This window comes from Carassius auratus, chromosome 7 (assembly GCF_003368295.1).
Source record: "Carassius auratus strain Wakin chromosome 7, ASM336829v1, whole genome shotgun sequence".
Lineage (NCBI taxonomy): Eukaryota > Metazoa > Chordata > Actinopteri > Cypriniformes > Cyprinidae > Carassius > Carassius auratus.
In genome coordinates this window covers 22,980,844-23,003,033 of record NC_039249.1, presented here as the reverse complement: position 1 = coordinate 23,003,033, position 22,190 = coordinate 22,980,844, and positions in this window count along the sequence as shown.

Genomic DNA, 22,190 nt, shown 5'->3' with positions numbered 1-22,190 from the left:
ACAACCTGCGGCCTCTCCTGAACTTTCAGCGCTGCTCAGAATGGCTTTGATTAACGTCAGGTCAGTAGTAAACAAGACTTTCATTATAAATGACTTTTTCTCTGCTCGCCACCTAGACCTTCTCTTTTTGACTGAAACATGGACTACTCCGGGGGATATTAGCACCTTTTCTGAAATGGTTCCGTCAAACTCTCTGTTTTTAAATTCACTGCGTACAACGGGATGAGGTGGTGGTCTGGCCTCTATTTATAAAGACATTTTTTCCTGCCGTCCCGTAGTTTCAAAGGAATACCAAAGCTTTGAGCTACAGTTGTTTACTCTGGAGCTATGCAACCCTGTTCTGTTTGCACTGATTTATCGTCCCCCAAAACCTAATTCGAATTTTCTGAAGGATTTTGCTGACTTGGAGATTTCATTGCAATATATGACAAACTAATGATTGTTGGGGACTTTAATGTTCATGTCTGTTGTGCAGCAGATTCCTTAGCAAAGGAATTTATCAATCTGCTAAATGCATTTGATCTGACGCTTCAGATCAATGTACCCACTCATCAGCATGGCCATACACTGGATTTAGTGCTAACTTACGGCTGCTCTCTGAATGAACTAGAGGTGTGTGAAAATGGTTTCTCTGACCACAAGACTATTATGTTTACGTTTCCATCTTTTAACAAAACTGTTACGCCGATGTATTCGGCTCGCCAGTCGCGGCTTATCACATCAGCTACCAGAGAAGCTTTTCGCTCAGCCTTTAGTGAAGGTTTGCTACAAAGTGACGTTCTAAACACTGATTCAAGTGCTGAAGAACTACGTCGCAGTTTTAACTCCACCTGTGTTCATGCTCTAGACCAAGTGGCACCTTTAAAGACTCATCTCCATAAACCGAAATCTGAGCCTTGGCTTAATGACACAACTCGATAGAAGTGTCATTAGTTTCCTGTGAAGACTTTCTTTGTTTCTTTGTACAGAAGACACATGACTTAAGAATGGGGCTAAACCCAGTTTTATCTGACCCTTCAACTCTCTCTAGATGTACTGCTGTTTTTAGTTGTTTTACTCCTGTTACAGATAACCATCTGATAGAAATAGTGGATCACCTGAAAGCATCTGGTTCCCCAATTGATGTAATGCCCCCTCTCTTCTTTAAGCAAGTTATAGATGTGGTTGTTCAAAATCTTCTGTCTTTGATAAATCGCTGTTTACAAACAGGTACTTTTCCAGAGTCGCTTAAACATGCAACTGTTCGCCCTTTGCTTAAAAAACAGGGTATGGATCCTACTATTCTGACCAATTTTAGGCACATCTCTAATTTGTCTTTCATTTAAAAAATTATTGAGAAATCAGTTCTTGATCAAATACAATCTTTTATGGCTGAAAATTTGATCTTCGAGGTTTTCCAATCTGGGTTTAGAAAACATCACTCTACTGAGACTTGAAAGTTTCAAATGATATACTGTTAACATGTGACTCAGGCAACTATGTGGTTTTACTCCTTTTAGATCTCACCGCTGCATTTGATACTGTTGATCACGCTGTACTTCTCGATCGACTGGAATATTGTGCCGGCATTACTGGCAGTGCCCTGCAGTGGTTTAGATCCTATCTGACAAATAGGACCTTTTCAGTGAAGTTAGGAGATCATACCTCAAGTAAAGCTGCGATAACCAGTGGAGTTTCTCAAGGATCAATTTTAGCTCCCTTTCTTTTCTCTCTCTATATGCCCCCTCTATTTTCAGAAAGTATGGGCTATCGTTCCATTGCTATACGGACGATACACAAATTTATCTGCCTCTAAAGTGGAATGCACTGGATGGACTGAATGCACTATTGCTTTGTTTGATTGATGTAAAGAAATGGTTGTCTCTAAACTTTTTAAATTTCAATGAGAGCAAAACAGAATTGATTGTTTTTAAACCCTCTGTTTCTGTGACTTCTACAATTCCAAATTTGGGTGAGTTATCACCGTATGTTAAGCAACATGTAAAAAATTCGGGTGTTGTATTTGATGAGCAAATGAAATTTGATAGACAGATTAATACTGTGGTTAAATCTTCTTTTTTCCAACTGCGGCTTCTTGCTAAAGTAAAATCTTTCCTATCTTTTAAAAACCTTGAAAAAGTGATACATGCTTTCATTACCTCTAGATTAGATTACTGTAACTCACTATACGCTGGGATTAGTCAAACAGCTCTTTCTCGTTTACAGCTGGTTCAGAACGCAGCAGCAAGATTTCTGACCAGGTCTCGTAAGCGGGATTATATCACTCCAGTTTTACAGTCTTTACACTGGCTGCCTGTACGCTATAGAGTTGATTTTAAAATCGTATTAATCGTGTTTAAGTCACTACATGGCAGAGATGGGACCAAGTCACACATGTGCAAGTCTCAAGTAAGTCTCAAGTCTTAACCTTCAAGTCTCAAATAAGTCCCAAGTATTTTTTTCTTGGGCAAGTCAAGTCAAGTCAAGTCACAAGCTATGTCAAGTCAAGTCCAAGTCAAGTCACCTTAATATTGTTATTTTACCTGCAGAATCTGATCTTAATAAAGTTAAAAGACAAGATATAAGTAACTGTCAGTAAATTAAAATAATTTGGATTTGCATTGTAAATACTCATGTTCAGTAAAATACATCATGGAATCAAACAAAATTGTAACTTCCTAAAATTATTTATTTTTCACTTCTGCCAACAGTGTTTGAAATGTTTTACATTTTCAACATTGAGTCCATAAAACTAAACATCCAACAGACTCCTCTCTGAACACCTCTCTCTCTCTCTCTCTCTCTCTCAAACACAGTTTACATACAACATTAAACTGTTACATTTCTTCTCTCTCTCTCTCTCGCTCTCTCTCTCTCTCACACACACACTCTCTCTCTCTCTCTCTCTCTCTCTCAGAGTATAGAATATAAATATGACGTATTTTAAGTTGTTTCATACTTTTTTGTTATGTACAGTACAGACCAAAAGTTTGGACACACCTTCTCATTCAAAGAGTTTTCTTTATTTTCATGACTATGAAAATTGTAGATTCACACTGAAGGCATCAAAACTATGAATTAACACATGTGGAATTATATATGGAATTATATACATAACAAAAAAGTGTGAAACAAACCATCTAAACCATCTGGATTGGGTTCAGGTCCGGTGACTGTGGAGGCCAGGTAATCTGGCGCAGCACCCCATCACTCTATCACTCTCGGTCAAATAGCCCTTGATGCCTTCAGTGTGACTCTACAATTTTCATAGTCATGAAAATAAAGAAAACTCTTTGAATGAGAAGGTGTGTCCAAACTTTTGGTCGGTACTGTACATAACAAAAAAGTATGAAACAACTTAAAATACGTCATATTTATATTCTGTACTGTGTGTGTGTATATATATATATATATATATAATTGGGTAATTGCGGCAGCTACATTTTGTTTTTCTGATTAATTGTTTTGCTCTATGAGAAAGACAAGGTAACAAAATATTCGGGGCTTATGCCCCCTTAGCCCAACCCTAGCGCCGCCCCTGGAATGCGTTTTTTTGACGGCCTGCTAGCGGATCATTAGGGGCCGTTCACATCACGTCTTTTGCGCGCGCAAGTTCGTTATTTCCAATGTAGGTGCGCGGTATGCGCGCTCATAATGGAAGCAACGCGCTCACGACGCGCACCGCATCGAGTTAAAAACATTGAAACTTTTCAGAATGCCGCAAGCGCACCGCAGGTCATGTGACAATAAATAACCAATCAGCTTTAACCTTTCCCGTATCAACGTTGAAAGCTCAGCTAAGATGAAGGAACAGCTGATCATAGCTGTATATTGATTGCCATTTTGAAATGAATTTAGTAGCAGAGCTACTGCGAGTGATTTTTAGTGCTGCAAATCCATTTATCCTTTGCTGAAATGTCCGCGTCTTCAATGTGAGAGAGCGTGTCATGGATGCTTAGCAACGACAGACGCCCCAGGAGCACTTCTGCCCGAGCGCTTTGGAAAGAAGGAGAAAGCGGCGCGACTAGCGTTTTCCACGCGTTTTAGGCGCGAACTATTGAAGACAAAAGCGATGACCCTCGGTACCTCTCAGGCTGACATGTTGATGTGATGTGATATCTGATTTAAGTGGGCGTGGTGTGTGTAAGGTAGAGAGGGCATGACGATAGTGTCCTGATCCAGTCACGACGCTATTCTCAGCACTGCGGTCAAGCCAGCCGCGGTTTGAAAGTACACGGTCAAGCCAGCCGCACTTTTTTTTTTTGTTTGTGCGTCTAATCGTGCACTGACGGTACGGGTGCAGGGAGCGGTCAAAATAGATGTAAAGAACCTGTCGTAACGGCGTTTCCTTTATACTTTTTCTGATATTTTCAATAGTTCACGGGTGCCCACCCCCTCCCAAAAAAAATAAATGAAATAAAATCTGCATAAAACGTCATTTAACCCATAAAAAGAACTTAAAGGGACATCAGAATATTTATGTATTGCTATTTCATGTCATGATATAAATAATGCATTTTTTTAAATGACTTGAACATTTAATTAATGTTTCTGAATACATTATTTTTGTACATTAACATTTTTATTTTACATTAATATACATAATTTATCAATGTGTGTGTGTATATATATATATATATATATATATATATATATATATATATATATATATATATATATATATATATATGTGTGTGTGTGTGTGTATATAATATATATATATATATTATATATATATATATATATATATATATATATATATATATATATATATATATATAATATATATATTTTATATATACATTTTATAAATATATATTTTAAATATATATAAATATATATATATATATATATATATATATATATATATATATATATATATATATATATATATATATATATATGTGTGTGTGTGTGTGTGTGTGTGTGTGTGTGTATAATATATATATATATATATATATAAATATTATATATATATGTTATATATACATTTTATAAATATACATTATATATATATATATATATATATATATATATATATATATATATATATATCAACATTGATACAATATGTAATGCGTATGTGTGTGTTGTTTGTGTGTGTATACCTTTCAACTAATAGTGATCCTGACTATTGCTGTATTTTTTTTCAAGTTAAAACTATTATAAAATTTTTGTACAATTTAAAGGCAAATCACTCCAAAAGTCAATGTGCATTTTCCCTCTTTTCTCATAAAAAGCACTAACTCATAAAATGCATTCCTTAAAAGGTTTGCTCCTTTTTCCAATTGATAACTTTTAACAGTGACCCAGAATATTACTGAATTAATTTTTTAAGTTATTTTACTGTATAGTGCTGGAGAAAATTAATGGCAAAATAACTCCAGAAAAGTGCATTTTAGCACCTGCACCGTTACCCATTTTCATACACTCATAAAAATCTTTGCTTCATGGGTTTGCTCTTTCTTTCAGTGGATTCCTATTCACAGTCACTCTTACCATTGAGTTATTAATTTTCAAATATTTCTACTGTATAGTTTTGGAGAAAACTAAAGCCAAATTCAACTCCAAGAATCTAATCACATAAGCTTTTTAACACCATGTCCCATTTTCAAACATTTACAAAAATCTTTGCTTTATAGGTTTGCTCATTCTTTCACTTGATTCCTATTCACAGTCACTCTGACCATTACTGCGTTAATTTTCAATTATTTTTACTGTATAGTTTTGGAAAAAATCATTGGCAAAATCATGCCTAATCAAAGTTTATTCTATCTGTTGCACCATTACCCATTTTCAAACACTCATAAAAAATCTTTGCTCTATAGGTTTGCTCGTTCTTTCAGTTTATTTCTGTTCACAGTCAATCTGATCATTACTGTATTAAGTTTCAAATATTTCTACTGTATAGTTTTGGAGAAAACTAAAGCCAAAATCAACTCCAAGCATCTAAGTGCATAAGCACTTTACATCATGTCCCATTTTCAAGCACTCATAAAAATCTTTGCTTTATAGGTTTGCTTGTTTTATTAGTTTATTTCTGTTTACAGTCAATCTGACCATTACTGTAGTCATTTTTAAATAATTCTACTGTATAGTTTTGGAGAAAACTAAAGCCAAAATCAACCCTAAGCATCGAAGTGCATAAGCACTTTACATCATGTCCCATTTTCAAGAACTCATAAAAACCTTTGCTTTATAGGTTTGCTCGTTCTTTCAGTTTATGTCTGTTTACAGTCAATCTGACCATTACTGTATTCATTTTTAAATAATTCTACTGTATAGTTTTGGAGAAAACTAAAGCCAAAATCAACCCCAAGCATCGAAGTGCATAAGCACATTACATCATGTCCCATTTTCAAGAACTCATAAAAACCTTTGCTTTATAGGTTTGCTCGTTCTTTCAGTTTATGTCTGTTTATAGTCAATCTGACCATTACTGTATTCATTTTTAAATAATTCTACTGTATAGTTTTGGAGAAAACTAAAGCCAAAATCAACCCCAAGCATCGAAGTGCATAAGCACTTTACATCATGTCCCAATTTCAAGCACTCATAAAAATCTTTGCTTTATAGGTTTGCTCGTTCTTTCGGTTTATTTCTGTTTACAGACACTCTGACCATTACTGTATTAAGTTTCAAATATTTCTACTGTATAGTTTTGGAGAAAACTAAAGCCAAAGTCAACCCCAAGCATCTAAGTGCATAAGCACTTAACATCACGTCCCAATTTCAAGCACTCATAAAAATCTTTGCTTTATAGGTTTGCTCACTCTTTCAGTTTATTTCTGTTTACAGTCAATCTGACCATTACTGTATTAAGTTTCAAATATTTCTACTGTATAGTTTTGGAGAAAACTGAAGCCAAAGTCAACCCCAAGCATCTAAGTGCATACGCACTTTACATAATTTCCTATTTTCAAACACTCATAAAAATCTTTGCTTTATAGGTTTGCTCGTTCTTTCAGTTTATTTCTGTTTACAGTCAATCTGTCCATTACTGTATTACGTTTCAAATATTTCTACTGTATAGTTTTGGAGAAAACTGAAGCCAAAATCAACCCCAAGCATCTAAGTGCATAAGCACTTTACATCATGTGCCATTTTCAACCACTCATAAAAATCTTTGCTTTATAGGTTTGCTCACTCTTTCAGTTTATTTCTGTTTACAGTCAATCTGACCATTACTGTATTACGTTTCAAATATTTCTACTGTATAGTTTTGGAGAAAACTGAAGCCAAAATCAACCCCAAGCATCTAAGTGCATAAGCACTTTACATCATGTGTCATATTCAAGCACTCATAAAAATCTTTGCTTTATAGGTTTGCTCACTCTTTCAGTTTATTTCTGTTTACAGTCAATCTGACCATTACTGTATTAGGTTCCAAATATTTCTACTGTATAGTTTTGGAGAAAACTGAAGCCAAAATCAACCCCAAGCATCTAAGTGCATAAGCACTTTGCATCATGTCCCATTTTCAAGCACTCATAAAAATCTTTGCTTTATAGGTTTGCTCGTTCTTTCTGTTTATTTCTGTTTACAGTCAATCTGACCATTACTGTATTAGATTTCAAAGATTTCTACTGTATAGTTTTGGAGAAAACTAAAGCCAAAATCAACCCCAAGCATCTAAGTGCATACGCACTTTACATAACTTCCTATTTTCAAACACTCATAAAAATCTTTGCTTTATAGGTTTGCTCGTTCTTTCAGTTTATTTCTTTTTACAGTCAATCTGTCCATTACTGTATTACGTTTCAAATATTTCTACTGTATAGTTTTGGAGAAAACTGAAGCCAAAATCAACCCCAAGCATCTAAGTGCATAAGCACTTTACATCATGTGCCATTTTCAAGCACTCATAAAAATCTTTGCTTTATAGGTTTGCTCGTTCTTTCAGTTTATGTCTGTTTACAGTCAATCTGACCATTACTGTATTCATTTTTAAATAATTCTACTTTATAGTTTTGGAGAAAACTAAAGACAAAATCAACCCCAAGCATCGAAGTGCATAAGCACTTTACATCATGTGCCATTTTCAACCACTCATAAAAATCTTTGCTTTATAGGTTTGCTCGTTCCTTCTGTTTATTTCTGTTAACAGTCAATCTGACCATTACTCTATCAAGTTTCAAATATTTCTACTGTATAGTTTTGGAGAAAACTGAAGCCAAAATCAACCCCAAGCATCTAAGTGCGTAAGCACTTTGCATCATGTGCCATTTTCAAGCACTCATACAAATCTTTGCATTATAGGTTTGCTCACTCTTTCAGTTTATTTCTGTTTACAGTCAATCTGACCATTACTGTATTAAGTTTCAAATATTTCTACTGTATAGTTTTGGAGAAAACTGAAGCCAAAGTCAACCCCAAGCATCTAAGTGCATACGCACTTTACATAATTTCCTATTTTCAAACACTCATAAAAATCTTTGCTTTATAGGTTTGCTCACTCTTTCAGTTTATTTCTGTTTACAGTCAATCTGTCCATTACTGTATTACGTTTCAAATATTTCTACTGTATAGTTTTGGAGAAAACTGAAGCCAAAATCAACCCCAAGCATCTAAGTGCATAAGCACTTTACATCATGTGCCATTTTCAAGCACTCATAAAAATCTTTGCTTTATAGGTTTGCTCGTTCTTTCAGTTTATGTCTGTTTACAGTCAATCTGACCATTACTGTATTCATTTTTAAATAATTCTACTGTATAGTTTTGGAGAAAACTAAAGACAAAATCAACCCCAAGCATCGAAGTGCATAAGCACTTTACATCATGTCCCATTTTCAAGAACTCATAAAAACCTTTGCTTTATAGGTTTGCTCGTTCTTTCAGTTTATGTCTGTTTACAGTCAATCTGACCATTACTGTATTCATTTTTAAATAATTCTACTGTATAGTTTTGGAGAAAACTAAAGCCAAAATCAACCCCAAGCATCTAAGTGCATAAGCACTTTACATCATGTCCCATTTTCAAGCACTCATAAAAATCTTTGCTTTATAGGTTTGCTTGTTCTTTCGGTTTATTTCTGTTTACAGACACTATGACCATTACTGTATTAAGTTTCAAATATTTCTACTGTATAGTTTGGGAGAAAACTAAAGCCAAAGTCAACCCCAAGCATCTAAGTGCATAAGCACTTAACATCACGTCCCAATTTCAAGCACTCATAAAAATCTTTGCTTTATAGGTTTGCTCACTCTTTCAGTTTATTTCTGTTTACAGTCAATCTGACCATTACTGTATTAAGTTCCAAATATTTCTACTGTATAGTTTTGGAGAAAACTAAAGCCAAAATCAACCCCAAGCATCTAAGTGCATAAGCACTTTACATCATGTGCCATTATCAAACACTCATAAAAATCTTTGCTTTATAGGTTTGCTCGTTCTTTCAGTTTATTTCTGTTTACAGACACTCTGACCATTACTGTATTAAGTTTCAAATATTTCTACTGTATAGTTTTGGAGAAAACTAAAGCCAAAGTCAACCCCAAGCATCTAAGTGCATAAGCACTTTACATCATGTGCCATTTTCAACCACTCATAAAAATCTTTGCTTTATAGGTTTGCTCGTTCCTTCTGTTTATTTCTGTTAACAGTCAATCTGACCATTACTCTATCAAGTTTCAAATATTTCTACTGTATAGTTTTGGAGAAAACTGAAGCCAAAATCAACCCCAAGCATCTAAGTGCGTAAGCACTTTGCATCATGTGCCATTTTCAAGCACTCATACAAATCTTTGCATTATAGGTTTGCTCACTCTTTCAGTTTATTTCTGTTTACAGTCAATCTGACCATTACTGTATTAAGTTTCAAATATTTCTACTGTATAGTTTTGGAGAAAACTGAAGCCAAAGTCAACCCCAAGCATCTAAGTGCATACGCACTTTACATAATTTCCTATTTTCAAACACTCATAAAAATCTTTGCTTTATAGGTTTGCTCACTCTTTCAGTTTATTTCTGTTTACAGTCAATCTGACCATTACTGTATTAGGTTTCAAATATTTCTACTGTATAGTTTTGGAGAAAACTAAAGCCAAAGTCAACCCCAAGCATCTAAGTAAATAAGCACTTTACATCATGTCACATTTTCAAGCACTCATAAAAATCTTTGCTTTATAGGTTTGCTCACTCTTTCAGTTTATTTCTGTTTACAGTCAATCTGTCCATTACTGTATTACGTTTCAAATATTTCTACTGTATAGTTTTGGAGAAAACTGAAGCCAAAATCAACCCCAAGCATCTAAGTGCATAAGCACTTTACATCATGTGCCATTTTCAAGCACTCATAAAAATCTTTGCTTTATAGGTTTGCTCGTTCTTTCAGTTTATTTCTGTTTACAGTCAATCTGACCATTACTGTATTAGGTTTCAAATATTTCTACTGTATAGTTTTGGAGAAAACTAAAGCCAAAGTCAACCCCAAGCATCTAAGTGCATAAGCACTTTACATCATGTCCCATTTTCAAGCACTCATAAAAATCTTTGCTTTATAGGTTTGCTCACTCTTTCAGTTTATTTCTGTTTACAGTCAATCTGTCCATTACTGTATTACGTTTCAAATATTTCTACTGTATAGTTTTGGAGAAAACTGAAGCCAAAATCAACCCCAAGCATCTAAGTGCATAAGCACTTTACATCATGTGCCATTTTCAAGCACTCATAAAAATCTTTGCTTTATAGGTTTGCTCGTTCTTTCAGTTTATGTCTGTTTACAGTCAATCTGACCATTACTGTATTCATTTTTAAATAATTCTACTGTATAGTTTTGGAGAAAACTAAAGACAAAATCAACCCCAAGCATCGAAGTGCATAAGCACTTTACATCATGTCCCATTTTCAAGAACTCATAAAAACCTTTGCTTTATAGGTTTGCTCATTCTTTCAGTTTATGTCTGTTTACAGTCAATCTGACCATTACTGTATTCATTTTTAAATAATTCTACTGTATAGTTTTGGAGAAAACTAAAGACAAAATCAACCCCAAGCATCGAAGTGCATAAGCACTTTACATCATGTCCCATTTTCAAGCACTCATAAAAATCTTTGCTTTATAGGTTTGCTCGTTCTTTCAGTTTATTTCTGTTTACAGACAATCTGACCATTACTGTATTAAGTTTCAAATATTTCTACTGTATAGTTTTGGAGAAAACTGAAGCCAAAATCAACCCCAAGCATCGAAGTGCATAAGCACTTTACATCATGTCCCATTTTCAAGCACTCATAGAAACATTTGCTTTATAGGTTTGCTCGTTCTTTCAGTTTATTTCTGTTTACAGTGAATCTGACCATTACTGTATCAAGTTTCAAATATTTCTACTGTATAGTTTTGGAGAAAACTAAAGCCAAAATCAACCCCAAGCATCTAAGTGCATAAGCACTTTGCATCATGTGCCATTTTCAAGCACTCATAAAAATCTTTGCTTTATAGGTTTGCTCGTTCTTTCAGTTTATTTCTGTTTACAGTCAATCTGACCATTACTGTATTAAGTTTCAAATATTTCTACTGTATAATTTTGGAGATAACTGAAGCCAAAATCAACCCCAAGCATCTAAGTGCAGAAGCACTTTCCATCATGTGCCATTTTCAAGCACTCATAAAAATCTTTCTTTTATAGGTTTGCTCACTCTTTCAGTTTATTTCTGTTTACAGTCAATCTGACCATTACTGTATTAAGTTTCAAATATTTCTACTGTATAGTTTTGGAGAAAACTAAAACCAAATTCACCCCAAACATCTACAGTAAGTACATAAACACTTAACCAGTTACTTTTCAGGAACTCGAGCTGCGTCGTAGCGCTTTGGGGAAAGTCCCTGACGAGACCTACTCTGAATATCGTGTGCAATCTTGTCCAATGGACGGGCGTGGCGTCACGGAGCGGGGTGACGTAGCGACCAGGAAGCTATATAAGCACGTGCCGTGCAGCTGGCTTCAGCTTCGAGTAGGGAAGCAAGCGCCGGCAGGGGTGCCGGGAGTATGGCTCTGCGACGCAGCGTCTCGTTCCTTCAAGGAACTAGGGTTACATACGTAACCTTGAGGCGTTCCTTTTCAGGAACTCGAGCTGCGTCGAAGCGCTTTGGGGAACGATGTGCCCACGCTGCCAGACTACCAAATCCCTGCCTAGTGTGTATCCGTAGCGCACAGCTAAGGCGAGAGAACAGAAGAGCCCGGAGCGGCTCGCATATCAAGATCGTAGAATCTGACAAATGTAGAGGGCGTGGACCACCCCGCAGCATTGCAGATGTCCAAGAGGGACACACCTGCTAAGAAGGCCTTGGAAGCCGCCATACCCCGAGTAGAGTGAGCCTTGGCCCCCAAAGGAGGGGGAAGACCAGAGGACTCATAAGAGACGTTGATAGCCTCGACTATCCAACGACTAAGGGTCTGCTTGGTGGCAGGAGAACCCTTGTTAGTAGGACCGTAGCAAACAAGCAATTGGTCGGATTTTCTCCACAGGGCAGCTCTGTGGACGTATGCGTGCTCGCACTGGACACATACAGTTTAGCTTCTCTTGGTCTGGCTCCCGAAAGGGAGGAGGACAAAAGGCCTGCAGTACGATAGGTTGTGGTGTTACAGAGGGAACCTTTGGAACATAACCCGCTCGAGGGTATAAGAATGCTTTGGCCATACCAGGGGCAAAGTCTAGATAAGTAGGGGCCACCGAGAGGGCCTGGAGATCTCCAACTCTTTTTAGTGAGGTCATTGCCAGTAACAGGGCAGTTTTAAGTGTCAGATGTCTATCTGAGATATCTTGTATTGGCTCGAATGGAGCTTTACAGAGAGCCTCTAGAACCACAACCAAATCCCAGGGGGGAACACGGGACCGTACTGGAGGTCTTAGCCTCAGCGCACCGCGGAGGAAACGTGTAACTAGGGGGTGTATACCCACTGACTGATCATTGAAAGGGACATGGAAAGCAGCTATGGCCGCCACGTACACCTTTAAGGTGGAGTGGGATAACCCCGCAGAGAGCCTAGCTTGTAAAAACTCCAGAACTGTACCAACTGGGCAGTTAACAGGGTCCAGGTGGCGATCTCTGCACCATGAAGTGAAAAGTTTCCACTTCAGGGCGTACAATTTCCTCGTAGAGGGAGGTCTGGACTGGAGGAGGGTCTCAACAACCTCGGTTGTTGGAGTGAGACTAGATCTGAGAACCATATTCGGCCCGGCCAGAACGGGGCTACTAATAGAAGACGGACCCCGTCCAGGCGTACTCTCGCCAGAACTCCCGGGAGCAGAGTGATAGGGGGAAATGCGTACAGACGAAGCCTCGGCCAGGTCTGTACCATAGCGTCCAGTCCCAGAGGAGCTGGATGAACTAGAGAGAACCAGAGGGGACATTGCGATGTCTCTTGAGTCGCAAAGAGGTCCACCTGAGCTTTGCCAAACACTCTCCATATCTGCTTCACCACCTAGGGATGAAGCATCCATTCCCCGGGCCTCAGCCCCTGCCTCGACAGTATGTCTGCTCCCACATTCAATCTCCCAGGAATATACACTGCTCTGATCGAGAGGAGTTTGCCCTGGGACCAGAGAAGGATCTGGTATGCCAGCTTGTACAAGGGGCGTGAGCGCAGACCCCCCTGGTGATTGATATAAGAGACCACTGATGTGTTGTCGGTGCGCACCAACACATGGTGACCTCTCAGGTCTGGGAGGAAATATTTTAATGCTCGATAGACTGCTAACATCTCTAGGCAATTGATGTGCCATGTCAGATGGCGACCACTCCACAGACCGCGGGCAGGGTGGCCACTCATGACCTCACCCCAACCGGTGAGGGACGTGTCTGTCGCTAGTGTTACACGGCGACGAAGAGATCCCAGCACCAGGCCCTGATTCAAGAACCAAGGTTTCTTCCACGTGTCTAAGGCACGAAGGCATCGGCGCGTGACCTTGATAACTCGAAGTGGATTTCCCCTCGGGGGAAAAGCCCTTGGACTTGAGCCACCACTGCAGGGGTCTCATGTGCAGCAGGCCAAAAGGTATCACGTTGGACGCAGCTGCCATCATCCCTAACAATCTCTGGAATTGTTTGACAGTGAGTGACTGGCCTTCTTTGACTCTCTCGACTGATGTGAGGATCGACTTGATCCGAGCAGGAGACAGACGTGCCTGCATCGTGGTCAAATCCCACACTACGCCTAGATAGGTGGTGCTCTGAACTGGAGAAAGTACACTCTTCTTGGCATTTAGTCTCAAACCCAGCTCCCCCATGTGTGCGAGAACGACATCTCGATGTCGAACCGCCATCTGCTCTGATTGAGCTAGGATCAACCAATCGTCGATATAATTTATAATGCGGATGCCCTGCATACGGAGGGATACCAGAGCCATATCTACACATTTCGTGAACGTGCAGGGTGAGAGTGCAAGGCCGAAGGGAAGTACTCGATATTGATAAGCTTTGCCCCCGAAAGCGAACCTCAGAAACTTCCTGTGTTGTGGAAGGATGGATATGTGGAAGTATGCGTCTTTGAGATCTATTGTGACAAACCAGTCCTCGGATCTGATTTGAGCTACAACCTGCTTGACAGTGAGCATTTTGAACTTCAGTGACATAACTGAGCAGTTCAGGTGACGTAAGTCTATGATCGGACGCAACCCCCCATCCTTCTTTGGAACTATGAAATACCGGCTGTAAAATCCGGATTCCCTGTCTAGAGGAGGGACCACCTCGATGGCCTCCTTCCTTAATAGGATATTCACTTCTTGTTCCATAACCAGAGCCTGCCGGGGGCCGACCACAGTCGGTGTAACCCCGTTGAACTTCGGTGGTGGATGACCGAACTGAATGCAATAGCCTTTTTCTATTGTACGCAGGACCCAATGAGATACATTTGGCAGTAGCTTCCACGCTGCTAAATAATCTACTAAGGCAATCAGTCTCTCAAGACTGACCTCTGGTGTAAGAGGCCCCCGAAGGGGCGACGAGCATCCCAGCTCCGCTGCGCTCACGGGCGGAAATAACTGGGAGTAGTGCTCGCTGGAGGCCGCTGCGCCCTGAAACTCTGGCAGGGTTGGCAGACCGACCTCCTGAGGGCACTGAGGTGGACCGCGCTCTACCCCAGTAGGGGCTACCCTCTGGACCCTGGCGTCAGGATCTTTTCGTCGAGGACTTCCGGGCCTCGATGACTGTTCTTAAATCTGGCCTTTTTACTTTGGAAGTCCCCGACTCAGGGCATCGAGGCTTGAAGCGGGGCGTCCAGAAGGCAGACCCTGTCTCTTTCTTTTATCTCCGACAGGGTCAGCCACAAATGCCTCTCCGCGGCCACTAAGGCTGCCATAGACCGCCCTCATCGACATCTCCCAGCAGGTCGGCCTGATAAGCTTGTAGGACTGCCATAGTATGAAGGCAAGCCCCAGCCTGACCTGCTGCCACATAACCCTTGCCCACAAGCGATGATGTAACTCGCAGCGGCTTAGTGGGCAACCCCGGAGCCTTTAGGGACGATGCCGAGCCGGGTGACAGATAGCCCGCGAGCGTCTGTTCGACCCGTGGCATCGTTCTATAACCGTGCTCTCCCAGCCCCATCACGTTGCCATAGTATAGTGAATCGGGGCCAAAGAGGCGGGTAGAATATGGGTGCTTCCACGATCTCGATAACTCGTCATGGAGATCGGAAAAAAAAAGGGTAGACTCCGGCGTGGAGGTGGTTGCCTCGGCCGCAGAAAGCGTTCATTTAGCTTGCTTTTCTGCGGCTCAGTATGTTTTTCTGCAGGCCATTCGATTTTTTATTTATCGCGAGGAACGCTGGTGAAGGCTCCCTCCTCGAAGATAGCCCTCCGGGATCGAAGCGTCCGCATTGGCAATCGCTCGCAATGCGGACAGTCAGCCCCCTCGAGAGCCGACTCAACATGCTTCGGTCCCAGGCAAGACACGCACAGACTGTGTGTATCCCCGCTCGTAATGTAGCGAGGGCAGGGAGGAACAAACAATCTGTAATGTGGCTTGGAATCGCCCTTTATATGTTTGGTCTTTTGCTTTGCTTTAGGCATATTGAGCTGTTTAGCGATGTTTTAATGGCTAGGGACAGACAACAATAAATAGGACCAACGGGACAGACTTTTGACTTGCACACACAGAGCGCTTAGTGAAGCTGAAGCCAGCTGCACGGCACGTGCTTATATAGCTTCCTGGTCGCTACGTCACCCCGCTCCATGACGCCACGCCCGTCCATTGGACAAGATTGCACACGATATTCAGAGTAGGTCTCGTCAGGGACTTTCCCCAAAGCGCTACGACGCAGCTCGAATTCCTGAAAAGTAACTGGATAAGTGTTTATGTACTTACTGTAGATGTTTGGGGTGAATTTGGTTTTAGTTTTCTCCAAAACTATACAGTAGAAATATTTGAAACTTAATACAGTAATGGTCAGATTGACTGTAAACAGAAATAAACTGAAAGAGTGAGCAAACCTATAAAAGAAAGATTTTTATGAGTGCTTGAAAATGGCACATGATGTAAAGTGCTTCTGCACTTAGATGCTTGGGGTTGATTTTGGCTTCAGTTATCTCCAAAACTATACAGTAGAAATATTTGAAACTTAATACAGTAATGGTCAGATTGACTGTAAACAGAAATAAACTGAAAGAACGAGCAAACCTATAAAGCAAAGATTTTTATGAGTGCTTGAAAATGGCACATGATGCAAAGTGCTTATGCACTTAGATGCTTGGGGTTGATTTTGGCTTTAGTTTTCTCCAAAACTATACAGTAGAATTATTTAAAAATGAATACAGTAATGGTCAGATTGACTGTAAACAGAAATACACTGAAAGAACGAGCAAACCTATAAAGCAAAGATATTTATTAGTGCTTGAAAACTGGATAAGTGTTTATGTACTTAGATGCTTGGGGTGAATTTGGTTTTAGTTTTCTCCAAAACTATACAGTAGAAATATTTAAAACTTAATACAGTAATGGTCAGATTGACTGTAAACAGAAATAAACTGAAAGAGTGAGCAAACCTATAAAGCAAAGATTTTTATGAGTGCTTGAAAATGGGACATGATGTAAAGTGCTTATGCACTTAGATGCTTTGGGTTGATTTTGGCTTCAGTTTTCTCCAAAACTATACAGTAGAAATATTTGAAACTTAATACAGTAATGGACAGATTGACTGTAAACAGAAATAAACTGAAAGAACGTGCAAACCTTTAAAGCAAAGATTTTTATGAGTGCTTGAAAATGGCACATGATGCAAAGTGCTTATGCACTTAGATGCTTGAGGTTGATTTTGGCTTTAGTTTTCTCCAAAACTATACAGTAGAAATATTTGAAACGTAATACAGTAATGGACAGATTGACTGTAAACAGAAATAAACTGAAAGAACGAGCAAACCTATAAAGCAAAGATTTTTATGAGTGGTTGAAAATAGGAAATTATGTAAAGTGCTTATGCACTTAGATGCTTGGGGTTGATTTTGGCTTTAGTTTTCTCCAAAACTATACAGTAGAAATCTTTGAAACCTAATACAGTAATGGTCAGATTGACTGTAAACAGAAATAAACAGAAAGAACGAGCAAACCTATAAAGCAAAGATTTTTATGAGTGCTTGAAAATGGGACATGATGCAAAGTGCTTATGCACTTAGATGCTTGGGGTTGATTTTGGCTTCAGTTTTCTCCAAAACTATACAGTAGAAATATTTGGAACCTAAAACAGTAATGGTCAGATTGACTGTAAACAGAAATAAAATGAAAGAGTGAGCAAACCTATAAAGCAAAGATTTTTATGAGTGCCTGAATATAGGAAATGATGTAAAGTGCTTATGCACTTAGATGCTTGGGGTTGATTTTGGCTTTAGTTTTCTCCAAAACTATACAGTAGAAATATTTGAAACTTAATACAGTAATGGTCAGATTGACTGTAAACAGAAATAAACTGAAAGAGTGAGCAAACCTAAAAAGCAAAGATTTGTATGAGTGCTTGAAAATGGCACATGATGCAAAGTGCTTACGCACTTAGATGCTTGGGGTTGATTTTGGCTTTAGTTTTCTCCAAAACTATACAGTAGAAATATTTGAAACCTAATACAGTAATGGTCAGATTGACTGTAAACAGAAATAAACTGAAAGAACGAGCAAACCTATAAAGCAAAGATTTTTATGAGTTCTTGAAAATGGCACATGATGTAAAGTGCTTATGCACTTAGATGCTTGGGGTTGATTTTGGCTTCAGTTTTCTCCAAAACTATACAGTAGAAATATTTGAAACGTAATACAGTAATGGACAGATTGACTGTAAACAGAAATAAACTGAAAGAACGAGCAAACCTATAAAGCAAAGATTTTTATGAGTGTTTGAAAATAGGAAGTTATGTAAAGTGCTTATGCACTTAGATGCTTGGGGTTGATTTTGGCTTTAGTTTTCTCCAAAAATATACAGTAGAAATCTTTGAAATCTAATACAGTAATGGTCAGATTGACTGTAAACAGAAATAAACAGAAAGAACGAGCAAACCTATAAAGCAAAGATTTTTATGAGTGCTTGAAAATGGGACATGATGCAAAGTGCTTATGCACTTAGATGCTTGGGGTTGATTTTGGCTTCAGTTTTCTCCAAAACTATACAGTAGAAATATTTGGAACCTAATACAGTAATGGTCAGATTGACTGTAAACAGAAATAAACTGAAAGAGTGAGCAAACCTAAAAAGCAAAGATTTGTATGAGTGCTTGAAAATGGCACATGATGCAAAGTGCTTACGCACTTAGATGCTTGGGGTTGATTTTGGCTTTAGTTTTCTCCAAAACTATACAGTAGAAATATTTGAAACCTAATACAGTAATGGTCAGATTGACTGTAAACAGAAATAAACTGAAAGAACGAGCAAACCTATAAAGCAAAGGTTTTTATGAGTGCTTGAAAATGGGACATGATGTAAAGTGCTTATGCACTTCGATGCTTGGGGTTGATTTTGTCTCTAGTTTTCTCCAAAACTATAAAGTAGAATTATTTAAAAATGAATACAGTAATGGTCAGATTGACTGTAAACAGACATAAACTGAAAGAACGAGCAAACCTATAAAGCAAAGATTTTTATGAGTGCTTGAAAATGGCACATGATGTAAAGTGCTTATGCACTTAGATGCTTGGGGTTGATTTTGGCTTCAGTTTTCTCCAAAACTATACAGTAGAAATATTTGAAACGTAATACAGTAATGGACAGATTGACTGTAAACAGAAATAAACTGAAAGAACGAGCAAACCTATAAAGCAAAGATTTTTATGAGTGTTTGAAAATAGGAAGTTATGTAAAGTGCGTATGCACTTAGATGCTTGGGGTTGATTTTGGCTTTAGTTTTCTCCAAAACTATACAGTAGAAATCTTTGAAATCTAATACAGTAATGGTCAGATTGACTGTAAACAGAAATAAACAGAAAGAACGAGCAAACCTATAAAGCAAAGATTTTTATGAGTGCTTGAAAATGGGACATGATGCAAAGTGCTTATGCACTTAGATGCTTGGGGTTGATTTTGGCTTCAGTTTTCTCCAAAACTATACAGTAGAAATATTTGGAACCTAATACAGTAATGGTCAGATTGACTGTAAACAGAAATAAACTGAAAGAGTGAGCAAACCTATAAAGCAAAGATTTTTATGAGTGCTTGAATATGACACATGATGTAAAGTGCTTATGCACTTAGATGCTTGGGGTTGATTTTGGCTTCAGTTTTCTCCAAAACTATACAGTAGAAATATTTGAAACGTAATACAGTAATGGTCAGATTGACTGTAAACAGAAATAAACTGAAAGAGTGAGCAAACCTATAAAGCAAAGATTTTTATGAGTGGTTGAAAATGGCACATGATGTAAAGTGCTTATGCACTTAGATGCTTGGGGTTGATTTTGGCTTCAGTTTTCTCCAAAACTATACAGTAGAAATATTTGAAACGTAATACAGTAATGGACAGATTGACTGTAAACAGAAATAAACTGAAAGAACGAGCAAACCTATAAAGCAAAGATTTTTATGAGTGTTTGAAAATAGGAAATTATGTAAAGTGCGTATGCACTTAGATGCTTGGGGTTGACTTTGGCTTCAGTTTTCTCCAAAACTATACAGTAGAAATATTTGAAACTTAATACAGTAATGGTCAGATTGACTGTAAACAGAAATAAACTGAAAGAGTGAGCAAACCTATAAAGCAAAGATTTTTATGAGTGCTTGAAATTGGGACGTGATGTTAAGTGCTTATGCACTTAGATGCTTGGGGTTGACTTTGGCTTTAGTTTTCTCCAAAACTATACAGTAGAAATATTTGAAACTTAATACAGTAATGGTCAGAGTGTCTGTAAACAGAAATAAACCGAAAGAACGAGCAAACCTATAAAGCAAAGATTTTTATGAGTGCTTGAAATTGGGACATGATGTTAAGTGCTTATGCACTTAGATGCTTGGGGTTGATTTTGGCTTTAGTTTTCTCCAAAACTATACAGTAGAATTATTTAAAAATGAATACAGTAATGGTCAGATTGACTATAAACAGACATAAACTGAAAGAACGAGCAAACCTATAAAGCAAAGGTTTTTATGAGCTCTTGAAAATGGGACATGATGTAAAGTGCTTATGCACTTCGATGCTTGGGGTTGATTTTGGCTTTAGTTTTCTCCAAAACTATACAGTAGAATTATTTAAAAATGAATACAGTAATGGTCAGATTGACTGTAAACAGACATAAACTGAAAGAACGAGCAAACCTATAAAGCAAAGGTTTTTATGAGTTCTTGAAAATGGGACATGATGTAAAGTGCTTATGCACTTCGATGCTTGGGGTTGATTTTGGCTTTAGTTTTCTCCAAAACTATACAGTAGAATTATTTAAAAATGAATACAGTAATGGTCAGATTGACTGTAAACAGAAATAAACTAATAAAACAAGCAAACCTATAAAGCAAAGATTTTTATGAGTGCTTGAAAATGGGACATGATGTAAAGTGCTTATGCACTTAGATGCTTGGAGTTGATTTTGGCTTTAGTTTTCTCCAAAACTATACAGTAGAAATATTTGAAACTTAATACAGTAATGATCAGATTGACTGTGAACAGAAATAAACTGAAAGAACGAGCAAACCTATAGAGCAAAGATTTTTTATGAGTGTTTGAAAATGGGTAATGGTGCAACAGATAGAATAAACTTTGATTAGGCATGATTTTGCCAATGATTTTTTCCAAAACTATACAGTAAAAATAATTGAAAATTAACGCAGTAATGGTCAGAGTGACTGTGAATAGGAATCCACTGAAAGAAAGAGCAAACCCATGAAGCAAAGATTTTTATGAGTGTATGAAAATGGGTAACGGTGCAGGTGCTAAAATGCACTTTTCTGGAGTTATTTTGCCATTAATTTTCTCCAGCGCTATACAGTAAAATAACTTAAAAAATTAATTCAGTAATATTCTGGGTCACTGTTAAAAGTTATCAATTGGAAAAAGGAGCAAACCTTTTAAGGAAAGCATTTTATGAGTTAGTGCTTTTTATGAGAAAAGAGTGAAAATGCACATTGACTTTTGGAGTGATTTGCCTTTAAATTGTACAAAAATTTTATAATAGTTTTAACTTGAAAAAAAATACAGCAATAGTCAGGATCACTATTAGTTGAAAGGTATAAACACACAAACAACACACACGTACGCATTACATATTGTATCAATGTTGATATATATATATATATATATATATATATAAAATGTATATATATAACATATATATATAATATATATATAATATTTATATATATATATATAATATATATATATATATATATATATATATATATATATATATATATATATATATATAATATATATATAAAATATATATATATATATATATATATATATATATATATATATATATATATATATATATTATACACACACATATATGTTTATTTATAAAATGTATATATAAAATATATATATATATATAAAATATATATATAATATATATATTATATACACACACACATATATATATATATATATATATATATATATATATATATACACACACATTGATAAATTATGTATATTAATGTAAAATAAAAATGTTAATGTACAAAAATAATGTATTCAGAAACATTAATTCAATGTTCAAGTCATTTAAAAAAATGCATTATTTATATCATGACATGAAATAGCAATACATAAATATTCTGATGTCCCTTTAAGTTCTTTTTATGGGTTA